The sequence below is a fragment of the Tachypleus tridentatus genome, chromosome 1 (genome assembly GCF_004210375.1).
Source record: "Tachypleus tridentatus isolate NWPU-2018 chromosome 1, ASM421037v1, whole genome shotgun sequence".
NCBI lineage: Eukaryota > Metazoa > Arthropoda > Merostomata > Xiphosura > Limulidae > Tachypleus > Tachypleus tridentatus.
Window position 1 is genome coordinate 28,712,108 of NC_134825.1, and position 12,195 is coordinate 28,724,302.

Genomic DNA, 12,195 nt, shown 5'->3' on the forward strand with positions numbered 1-12,195 from the left:
TGACATTACACCAGTGGACGAATTATGTTCTCACTGGAACGTTTTTCTAACCACTGATAATATAGAAATTTTAAGGACATCTTTCAGGTGAAATTATTTTTTTCTGAAGAATATAGAATTGAGCTTTATGGTATTTGATACAATAGGTAACGGGTATGAACAAAATTATAATTATACAAAGAATGTTCTGTGGTCTTAACCCTAATTTCTGTATAAGAAATTTCAATAACTTAATGCATATTCATCTAATAGCTACATTCTACAGCTTAATTTTAACCAATTGTTAAAATAATTCTATATTAGTTATTAAGAACGACTGAGCTTTCTCTAACTGTAGAGTATAATTCATATTAATAAGTTAACATATGTAGTTTTCCGTAAATCAATTCTTTTCGTGGCGTCAGCTTATAAAAAGTGTAATTGTACGTTTTCAATGTTGCAAATATACATTTCTAGGTTTATTATACATTTATAGTGAATTTTAATGCATTTCGTCAAACATAAGTGACGTTAACGACACTAATCTGTTCAAGTTCTCAAATACTTAGTTAACTGAATGATGAGTGAATCCATGGTATGAATTATGTACAAGTTATTTTTCATCATTGAAAATGTGTTGAAGTAATAGAAATTAAAGGTATACTGTTACTAATTTTACTTTAGAAATTTACATCTGGTTTGATATTAGTTTGAATATAAATTTGATCCAAATGAATGTATTGATGCAAGAAATAGCAACTTTGTTGAAGTTGTTTTATCTTAACTTCTTTATTTGATTTAAATATCTATTTAAAATTTGAATTTGTTTTGTTCAGCTGTGTGCAACCAGACCTGCATGAATGGTGGTGAGTGTGTGGAACCAGGTATTTGTTCTTGTCATCATGGTTACACGGGACCCAGCTGTGAGCTTGGTGAGATATTTTATGAAATAGTTAAACATTATTGTTAAATATTATTAAAGATAAGTTGTTGCTGAAATAATTATACATTTACTTTGTTTCATTCTATTTTAGTATTAGTTAGCATATCGGATAACTTATTTGTTCAATGTTAGATAATAGAAACTCCAAAAGTTCTTTAGTTTTGATTAGTATATAAAATGGGTAAGTTGTATCAAATGCGATTTTTTTTTTTTTGTAAAACTTCACGAGCTTTATTTTTCGTTCTATTGTAAGAATCAAATATGCAATCGTTTTCGGATTTCAGGAACGTATTTCTAACTGTGAAGTTGTCACATTAATCATTTTTCACTTTCCAGATATTAATGAGTGTCGACTGGAAATCCATCAGTGTCATGCCAACTCGGAGTGTGTTAATATGCACGGTTGGTATTACTGTCAGTGTCGACCAGGTTATAGAAGTAAGCTGAATGATAACCAATATGGTTTAATGTGTCATGGTACGTAAGATGGTCCTTTATATATAAAAATGTGTGCATACGTGTTATTTATATAAATATAAAACTAATATACAGAAAGTTATTTTAAAAAAAGGATGGTTTCTGTCTGAGAAGATTGATATTCTAAACTTTCTTTTAGAACATTAGTTTTTTTATTTATGCAAAGTTTAATCTATTGATGTATACTTTCTTTAAGATATCGACGAATGTGCTACCAACTCTCACACTTGTCATCATTCAACAGTATGTGTTAATAAGGAAGGAAGTTATCAGTGTGATTGCAAGGAAAATTCCACGTGCTCTCAAAGTTAGTGCTAATATATCGGAGAATATTTATATTGAACTTGTAATCAACTATAACAATTTTGTTCCTGGATAGTATGTTATTTCTTAATTGTTTGTGTTGTAAAAGTACAGAAAATGGCCGTTATTCCCTTCAAACTTTGCTTTTGTTACCTGGGTAAAGAAATTAACCTATTTTCTATGTAAAAATGGGCAAACTTGCGTATTTTCATTTACATAGTCTGAATAAAACAACATATGAATCAAGATTTACATGTATTTATACTAAAGTTATACAAAAATGTTTAGAAGTGAGTATTTTCTCGATTTGCGACTGTAATGTAAATCACTTTCACGTATCAGCCCTCAAATATAGTCTTCCCATCATGTTTTCGTTATACGCTCCCAGGTTACAAAAACAATTTGAAGATAAAAAAAAAAAGTTTTTTTGCATTTACTTTAGGCATAAGCAATTGGGAAATAACACTTTCTGCCCAGAAACAAGAAAAAGTAATTTTATTACATAGTGTTATCCAAGTCAAATTTGATACCAAAGTTTTAGCTTTGCTTGTTGTTAACAAGGATATAGTTTGATTAAATAATCCTTTGTTTGAATATCTAGTTTTGAAGCTGTTTGGAAAGTTTTTATTTTATCGTTTGGAAATAAAATTGAAATGCGACTTTCTAATTCAAAGTTATTATGTAACTTAATATATCAAATAGTATTAAACGACTTGCAGTTAACTAGTTAAGTGTTATAATTGTTATTTCGGCCATTTATTCATTTAGAATAACAAACTAATTAGTCACGTTTCACATGTATTTCAGACTGTATGTATTATGGAACTGAAATGCCAGATGGCAACGTGTGGATATCAGGTGATTCGCCTTGTACAGAGTGTTCGTGTAACGGCGGTGTCGTCACTTGTCAAAAACTAATTTGTGACTGCAGCAGGACTGACATCAGTGTTGATTGTTGCCCCTATTGTGACAACGTGTCCTTCTGTCGGCATCAAGAAATACCAAGAAATTTTTACAATGGAGAACGTTGGATTTATCAGTGCCAAATTTGTGAATGTCTGGTATATTCAATATTTTTAAAATTTTTGATTTTCATTGTTTGAGTAATTCCAATTTAAAACTCTAAAGAATTCCTATAAGACTTAGGCTTCCTTTGTTACCTTACTTTTAATGAAATGCAATATTAAAATCTCGCATTTTCTAGTTTAATTGTACCATTTTGCATTCATTTTGATTAATAAATAATACTCGAATATAGTAATACTAATACATTAGCTATTATTTTGACTTTATTTAAAATTATTTTTGTTGACAAACGAATAATTAACTTCTTTAAGAAACTAAAGCTAATAAAGCCATTCAATAAACTTAGTTTTTAACGTGAACTGAAAGGTAGTAAGCACAAACTTATTTTATTACTATACGTATTTTATTCTTCAAAGTTTGGAGAAACAGACTGCTGGGAAATGGAGTGCCCACCAGTAACGTGTGACCATCCCGTTCGACATACTGGAGATTGTTGCCTTCGATGTCAAGATGATTTATGTAATTCGAAAATTTTCTATACTAATGACAGTAGTGGAAACATCACAAGAAATCTTCATTATGGTCGAACTTGTGCTTACAAAGGATACTTGTACCAATCAGGTGAACGGGTCCCAATCAACAGCGACCCCTGTACCACTTGTAACTGCAAGGTAAAGTTATCTACTATGTTTTACCTTGAACATTTTTCGTACAATAACTCCCGAACAACGGAGTTAACTGGATTTATTACCAAACAGAAGTAGGTAATACAGTTTTGTTTAAAAAAAAATTATTAGTATTGAAGCTAATTTCCTTTGTATAGTTTTTAATCAACCATGATAAATTTGAGAATTTTGAGCTATTTAAATTTGATACCGTTTTATCAACATTTCTCTTATTTAGTTGGTCAACTTTTTAACTTAAATGTGTGTTAAATTTAGTTCCAATACTTGCATGGAAGTTGTGCTTCGACATTGTCCGTTTGACTTGTTCCGTATCAATCAGTTACTATATTCCCGTGTGTGTAAAGGTGAGTGACAGTGTGTGTGAGAGAGAGAGAGAGATGTATTGTGGCTTTTGATTTAAGCTATGCGTGTGGTTTTGATACACGAAGATGTAACATTTGTACTAACATTCTATAGTTCTATTCTAAACTGTCCTAATACTGCTGTCATTTTGCTTTTTTGTCAGTATATTATTCTTCCTTTTAATATACTATTTCATGTACAACATTTTAACCTAATGTTTTACAAATGCATAATTCAATCTTGTAAAAGCCATCGTGGTACTAAATTTTGTCTGTGGAGTTTGCTTTAAAGATTGGCTGAACTGCTTGGTGGTTGATAGCTAAAACTAATTTACGTTTTCCAAATGTAGATTTTCTCATGACATATTGGAACAATTTATAGGATAAAAAAATGCTTTGAGATAAAAATAACCATAACAGCTTATTTATATATACATTTATTTCTGTACATTGAGAAGTTTCAGTTGTAATATTAGCATGTTTCTAAAACAATTCCATATCAAAAGGTCAATGTTAATCAATTACTCCATCTTCATCTGACCAATGTTTGACAATCCATAACTTCCCACTTTTGCTGCTTTAAAGCACAACCTAAACCTTTTAAGTAATTACTGTAAATTTATTTGTGAAGCAAAATAAATTAATTTTATACTATTTAATGGGTATTTAGGTTTTCATTATAACTATATATTTTAAGGAACCTTTAAGAGTCAGAAACTTCCCATTTTCCTGGGCATCTTATTGCAGAGGAAGAGCAGCCAGCACTTGGTGAGCAATAGAGCATTTCGGTAAAACCCAGTTATTTTATTTTCTCTCTTCACCTTTAAGCACTGCTTGATACAGTACACTATTCCTCTTTCTATTACCAGGAGTTATTCCGCACATCTCTCTGTTCCATCACCTGCACTTAAATGTTTTACCCATCAGTTGACAGTGTCAAAAACAAGAAATTTTTTTGCCTTTTTTTCTTGCCGTTGCAGAAAACGGCAACCAAAACACAATTATATTTGGTATTCTTTAAAAGATAATTTAACATTCAGTACTTTTGTTTGCATTAAATGTCACTCTGAAAGTGAAATACGGTCATGTGATATTTTGTAATTACTAATGTTATATTCCATCATTTTCGCATATTTCTTATTTTTGACAAGCCAGTTTAAAACGTTTTACATCTGAAACTTCATGGTATTTAGTTATGAGAGGGAACTGATTTTGCAGTTTTGATTTTTGAGACGTAAAACTAATTATTGATTTCTTACTGATAAATTTTCAAGATTTTTCTAATGGTTGACACACATGAATGACAAGTTAAAATAACTCCTTAAATATACCCTTTAAATGTATATCATGATATTGAATAATTTAGTCTCCTACAACATTAGGTTGCCATGTCCTTATATCACTGCAAACTTTAAAGCTACCTATTCCTATCACAACATCTTAACGTCATCCAGAATCGTGATCACTACAATATTGGTAAATTACAATGAACGTAGCATTTTGAGTTTGGTGCTTCTATAAGCAGAATTATTTCAATCAGCAAAATGCTTAATTAGATTTCTTTGCAAAACTCAAACTTTTTTGTTGAAGACTGAATTCAATAAGAATAAAAAAAAAAAACAACACAGATTAATCTTAAACCAGTGTTTATCAAACGGTAGGTTGCGATCACCTTGAGGTTCATGATCAGGTTTCCAGAAACGGTCACAAGTTCTCAGCACCGAGGCAACATTTAATTTTGGTCCTCAAAATGTCATCTTTGTTATAGCCATGATAAATGTTTTTCATCCTTCTAGAGATAGAGGGTAGTGATAACCAAAACTTTAATACGGAGGTCGTTTTGTAAATCCTACTGAGAATCGGTTTTGAACTAAACAGTATAAATAAACCACTCCAGGATAATTTCATGTCAAGATATAAGTAATTAGTATCTAGATTAGTAAAGCATCGTAATTCTATATCAAGACATTAGAGCATTTTATATTTACAGCAAGCTACAATGTATAATATGCAGCTTGCATATTTAAACTTGACTAAAGAGTAATTGAAACTTGTTTTAATATTAAAGCTTATATTTCAGCTTTTAATAAAATCTAATATGGTAGAAACACTTACAATATATTCGCATATATAAACTATGACTTGGTGAAATAACTTTTCGCACGCAAAATCAAACTTTTTCTTAGTTTCAAGAAATAAAAAAATTAACATCAAGTTGGAATACTTTAATTTTACTTTTGCCCATTCAATAAAAACATCAGTGATGTTTAACATTCACATCTTACAGGATGTTCGGAAAGTCACTGTGCGCTTGTTTATTGCGATGTGAAACAGGTGTATCTGGGAATTTTTCAGCATATCACTGTCACACCACATCTGTGTATCTACCACCTTTTCGGAATACGTGTTCGACGAGCCATACACATTCTTCAATTGTTAAAACCATATTGGGATCAAAATCTGAAATATAATAAAATATAATTACAAAACTGCACAGTGACTTTTCCGAACATCCTGTATAATACAACTTTCTAATGAATTTGAACTAAGTATTTCATCTGGTTTGTAACACACAGCAAGATATGATTTTGTCTAATCTTTATGCACTCTGTGTCTAATCATATCCCTGTTATTTTTACTTGCGATTTTGTGTGTTTGCTCGTGTGTGCATGTTTGTGATGGTTCTGTACAATCTTCTCGCATTTTATATGTATAATATAAAAGTTACGCAATCCCGTTTTATTCTATTTACTAAAAGTTATCAAAACATAATAAAATAACTACCGTGTTCTAGTCATTGCATTGTTTTCCTCACTCTGCCTTTTATTTTGGCGCCAATTCTTTTTTTTTGTAGTTTGTTTTGTAGTTTGGTTTGGAGGTTAATGAGTTATTATAAAACAAATTAAGGATAAAATAAATAACATTCAAGTGAAATATCAGTTACTTATACCAAGTGCTTACTTCTGTCTCGGAAATGCGAAAAGAATGAACTTTTTACAAATGTTAAATTTCAATAGTAATAAATTAGAAAATAAAAATACAGCAGTGAAACCTGAACTTTAGAGGGAACATGTGCTATTGTTAGTTTTCTACTTCGACTGGAAAACTGGAGTAAAACGTTCAAATTTAGAAATCTTATTAAAACGTTTTGGTTTTGCACAAATGAAATTGTGGTTTTGTACATTGGAATGCCGAATTCTTTCGGTGCACTTACCATTTTATCAATTTTTTATAAAATGTGTACAACTGTGAAAGTTTAATCAGTTTATTTTATGTATAGCGTTTGTGTGTTTTCTTCGTTTAGGGCGGACGGATCTGCTGCACGTACACTCCTACTTGTTTTGACAAATCTGGTAACATTGATAACCTTGCCATCAAACGCAGATTTATACAGATTAAGTCAAGTTTTCCACATTTATCTGATCAGTATCTTATCGAAAACAAAAAGATGCAAAATACTTCTGTATCTCCAAAGGGCGCTGCTTACGTCAACATTCCTTTTCCAAAGCTTTCCCTGGTGGCAAGCCAAATAAGCATTCCTCGTCGGAACTACCCCGCCGCTGGTGGAGATAACTCGAATGGTAACCATTAAAGTACTGATGGATGGGATAATATACAACTTTATCAGGATAGCAGGGAAACACATTTTCAAATATTTCCAAGGATTCGCTGAAAAACAAGGCAATAGTAGGAGTAACCACGACAAAAGTGAAAAATTGGTTTCTGTGCCGGAATTTGGATCACCAAAGACTTATCTGATGCTCACTTCTGCGTCAGAACTTTTGCGAAAAGATGCAGAGTGATTGATAGATATATCTGGGGAAGGACAGAAATAGTAAGTGTGAGAGCCATTAATATTATTTCGCCTTCAGCTCACTTGCAGTGTATTTGTGGAAGCTTCTTTCTCCAAGTGCTCAGAAGTTCGGGTACAGCTCCAAAATAAATTTAAAATCCAGTATTATAGGACAATATATACCTTATCCCTGAACTACAATTGCTGTTGTTGTGGCATGTTTTAAAAATATTTTCTGATGTAGTGAGGTGTAAAATATACAAAGATTTGAGTGCCATTAATATAACATGTTTAGGAAGTGTTGTCAAAGTTGTATATTAATTTAACATTATTTTCTAGAGATTACTTTATGGTACATATAAAGAATAACAGGCCATTTGTTATAAACTGGTTGTAATTACCTGTTGACTTAGTATATATTATATATTTACATTTGTGAATACTTGCCCGATTACACACTTTGTACTTTATTTATTACACACGTTGGTATGTCTTATTTAAATATCTTTACTGTAATAGCATCTGTTGCACGGAAATATATTTAACTAAACGATCAAGGCTTTATTTTTAAGTAATTGTACACGCGGTCATAACATGTTAAGATATACTGTGTGAATATTATAACATGTACTACTATATAAATGCATATATCATCTGGCAACTGTGCTGTGCTGAAATGTCTATTGTTAAGTGCAGATAGTTTCACCACAATTATTTCTGCTAACTTTCTTGTAAATTGACTGTGGTACTTATCGAGGACTTCTTTTGTTGTTGTTGTTTTCTAATCATCCTAGTCATTAAGGATTCCTTTTATACATATATAATTTCAGTATCAAAACTTTTCATAACCTGCTCAATATTTATTTAATATCGGTTTACTTAATAGTTCTTTCGATGTTGTCGTTAAATTTTATTTTGTAATCCAATAAAAATTAAGAAAACTCTGCCAATTCCGATTCAGATAGAACATGTATTTTGTTTTTCTGTCCATTGTATTGCGTAACACTCGGTAATTTGTTAGATATCTCTGCTTGACGACCATGTTTTAAAAACAAATACATTTTATGAAATTCCACAAAAGCTGAGATGAAGAAATATTCCTAGTTTTCACAGAAATGATAGAAACTGATTTCTTCACCTTTTCTTATTCTTAAGTTTCTAATAATGTTTCATTTCTTGAGCATAATTTTAATAAATAGCGTTACATATCATAATAAATAATGAACTTATGAGAGTGCCAAATGAATATTCCCCCTCAAACCACATATAATATTTATAGTGCGTAAATGTAGAAGTACAAACATTACATCTGTGTTCTGTCTTAACTAAAATATGTACTCTTATTGTAGTGCATTTTATAACTACGCAAAACTTCCGCAATTCTACGATGTTGATCACTAACCTTGTCATAGTTTTAAGTTAATTTATTTCTGTTTAAAAATGGGATTACTTCGTACATTTTCGCGTTCCCGATTAGAAATAAATATTGTTGTAAAAGTTCTTGTTTTGTATTATAAATCAATATTATCGTATTGATACATTATTCGTATCGGAAGTTATACTGTTATGGTATCTCTTAAATGTATAACAATTTTTTGCTTTGAAAACTTTGTATTTTATCTATTAAACGTCCTTGTTAATATTTACTTTTAAGCTTTAGGAGTGGCTTCAAAACTAGGATATTTTTATCAATTATTAGCAGGAGCTTCGTTTATATGGAGAAGCTAGTTCTGGTATAGTTGTCTTGCACATTTCAGTGAAGTTTTCACTATATTCTTTAATAACATGGCAGTAAGGTCACCCTTAAAGTTGCACTGGAATTTAAAATTGAAGTATGGATATTTGCTCGAAATCCCTGAATGGTTAAGGTTATTTGTAATTCCTAGTTTGGGGATTTTATACTGACCAATCAAGTTTTTATTACATTGTTTGTGCAACAGTTAATGAAAATATCCTAATGTGGCAATGATTAAAGTCGATTAACTGAATATTCACCTAATATTTATACTCGTTACTAGCTTCATTATGTTAGTTATACGTATATATTTATTCAGTGTTTGTAACTTTATTAGTGATTTTCTTGACTGATTGGGGCTTGTTAATTGGTTGGTAATTTCCGTAATTAATTTCCTATTATAGGGTCAGTTTTATTAGTTTAACAGGCGTCTACGAATATTTAGACAAATCTCAACATAAAGAATTAGTTATAAAAAAAACCAGTTCGCTGTTATCTATATTTGAGTTAAAGTAACGAAAATAATTTTAATTGTAAAATAGGGAAAAGATCACTGCAGTAAATATACTGATATAATCGAAACTGTTTTATTAAAATATAATTTTTCCTATAGATAAGTCCATAAAATAAATTGGAAAACACACAAACAGATGAACAATATTTGTTTACAGCTTGCATGTTATGTTCCATTAAACAAATTCAAATTTATAAACCTTGAAAAATAAAGTAGAGATTTGGGAACCTCAAATTAGTACGTGTATTCTGTATGATCAGTTAGAAAACTCGTATAACCAAATAAAAATAATTTGATCTCCTTTACTTTAACTTCCTTGATTATCAACACCCAAGATAAAATTTACTGTTTATAATATCGTCACTAATTATTGCATGCTTTTGTCTTATTTTGTGCTCTATGACCCTGAATGTGCCCAACGCTCAAATGACAGTAATAAATTATTAATGATGAGGGAAGACTGTTTTAAAAACGATCAAAATGTTCATAAATTAGATTTACAAGATTATACCTATTATAGCATCTAGTCTCATTTTTGTACGGGTAGTATTTTTTTCTTTAAATAGTTACCTCGTAATTAGTGTTTAAGTTTTAACAATCTATTTGATCTATGTAATGTACTTGTTACCAATATTTCAAGAGTTCATGCTTAATTGTAATAAGTCAAATATTATACTTGAATAATTTTCCTTCACCAACGGTTGCAAACCAAAATTATTTAAAGTGATAGGGAAATGTTTTGTGTTGTGAAATTTATTTCTGAATAAAAGTGGGATAAAAAGTTAGATTTTCGAAATAAAGTAGGCAAGAACTGTGAAGGGGTTACTTCGTATTTAGAATAACTTTTAATTTGTGTTAAATGTTATATCTATAAAAGAAATTTAAATACTATAATTCTAGATGAGTGATATCCTGCTATTGTGTTAACTTTTTTTTAATGTTGTATTTAATCGGTTTTCAAAGCTGAATTAAAAGTCATTCCTATACTATTCTTATGTGTGTTTTATTATTAGGAATTTAAGGTTGAATTAAGTTTGATAGGGTAAACATTACAGATTTAATGAATTATTTTTACATCAATTCTAAATTGAGGATGATGACAAGCAGACATGAAGTTTCATTTGGTTTTATCCCTAAGCCAAATATCTGACAAATTTCTGAATATAATAGATGTGGCGTGTATTTTGGTATATATAAAGCTAACCAAAATGCCTGCACCATGTATTAAATGGCAGTACAAACAAAACTTCATAAAAAAATTACTGACATTCAAGTTTCAGACAATTAACAAAAAAGATATTTGCATTTATTTCAAAGTGTTCTATTAGAACAAAATGGCTGTTCCAATCTCCTCACGAAAATAACACGACTTTAAAGCTGTACGTCTGAGTTTGGTTACCTTTATTGATGTAATTTTTAAATGATGTACTGAGAAACTAAAGTTAACAAATTTGTCAATACATGGTACCACTTTTAATAGGCCCTTCACGAGCAGTGCAGTGGACATTTTTATTAAGGAAGGAGAGAATAAAAACAAACCTTACTCAGTCTGGATTTTTTTAGTGCAAAATGATTTTTTTTTTTTTTTTTTTAGTTTTTTGCTTAGAAAACATTTCATGTGGTCTTAACTTGGAAGATTACAAAAAGTAGCTTGATGTAGAAAAGTGAATGAAATCCGCAAGAAATTTGAGTTGGTACTTTAGCATCGGAAAGAGGCCTTGCATTGATTGGCTGCCATCGGGAGGAAAGATCTCTTCGAAGATGAAGACGTCATAATTCTAAACGCTGCCATCAGGCGTGTGCGATTAGGGACAAGCGATGATGAATACGTAATAGAGAACGTGTTTCTGTGCAACCATGATACAATGACTCGCACAAAACGTCTTACCATGAAAATTATTCGATCATTGATTAAATTATTATTGGGATGTCCTTAAAATAATTCATAACTTTAATTCATTTGTTAATTTATTGTTTAGGACCATAATTTAATTATTCTAACATTAAGTCATTTATAATTTGTTACACAAGGAGCTTTATCGTTAAATTATTTCCTAACAATTTAAAAGGTCATAAAAATAAGTATTTAAAGTCTTCCAGTACTAATTGATTAGTAAGTTACATTTCCTGTACTAAAAGTACAATATCTTAAATTATTGGCCCTGCACAGCCAGGTGGGTTAAGGCGTTTGACTCGTAATGCAAGGGTCGCAAGTTCGAATCTCCGTTACACCAGATGTACTCGCCATGGGAACATTATAATGTGACGATCAATCTCACTATTCTTTGGTAAAAGAGCAGCCCAAGATTGGCGGTGGGTGGTGATGACTAGCTGCATTCCCGCTAATCTTACACTGGTAAATTAGGGACGGCTAGCACAGATAACCCTGGTGTTGCTT

General features: G+C 30.7%; 1 pseudogene across 1 annotated transcript in view; it reads left to right on the forward strand.

Moving 5' to 3' along the window:
- Nucleotides 1–10,784, forward strand: part of LOC143244969 (protein kinase C-binding protein NELL2-like) — a 31,646-nt pseudogene extending 20,862 nt beyond the window's left edge. Inside the window, exons 14-19 of the transcript XR_013025406.1 lie at nt 816–911; nt 1,259–1,399; nt 1,596–1,706; nt 2,510–2,763; nt 3,145–3,399; nt 7,060–10,784. The product of XR_013025406.1 is annotated as a protein kinase C-binding protein NELL2-like (transcript). The remainder of the gene's footprint in view (nt 1–815; nt 912–1,258; nt 1,400–1,595; nt 1,707–2,509; nt 2,764–3,144; nt 3,400–7,059) is intronic.
- Nucleotides 10,785–12,195: the final 1,411 nt, after the last annotated feature.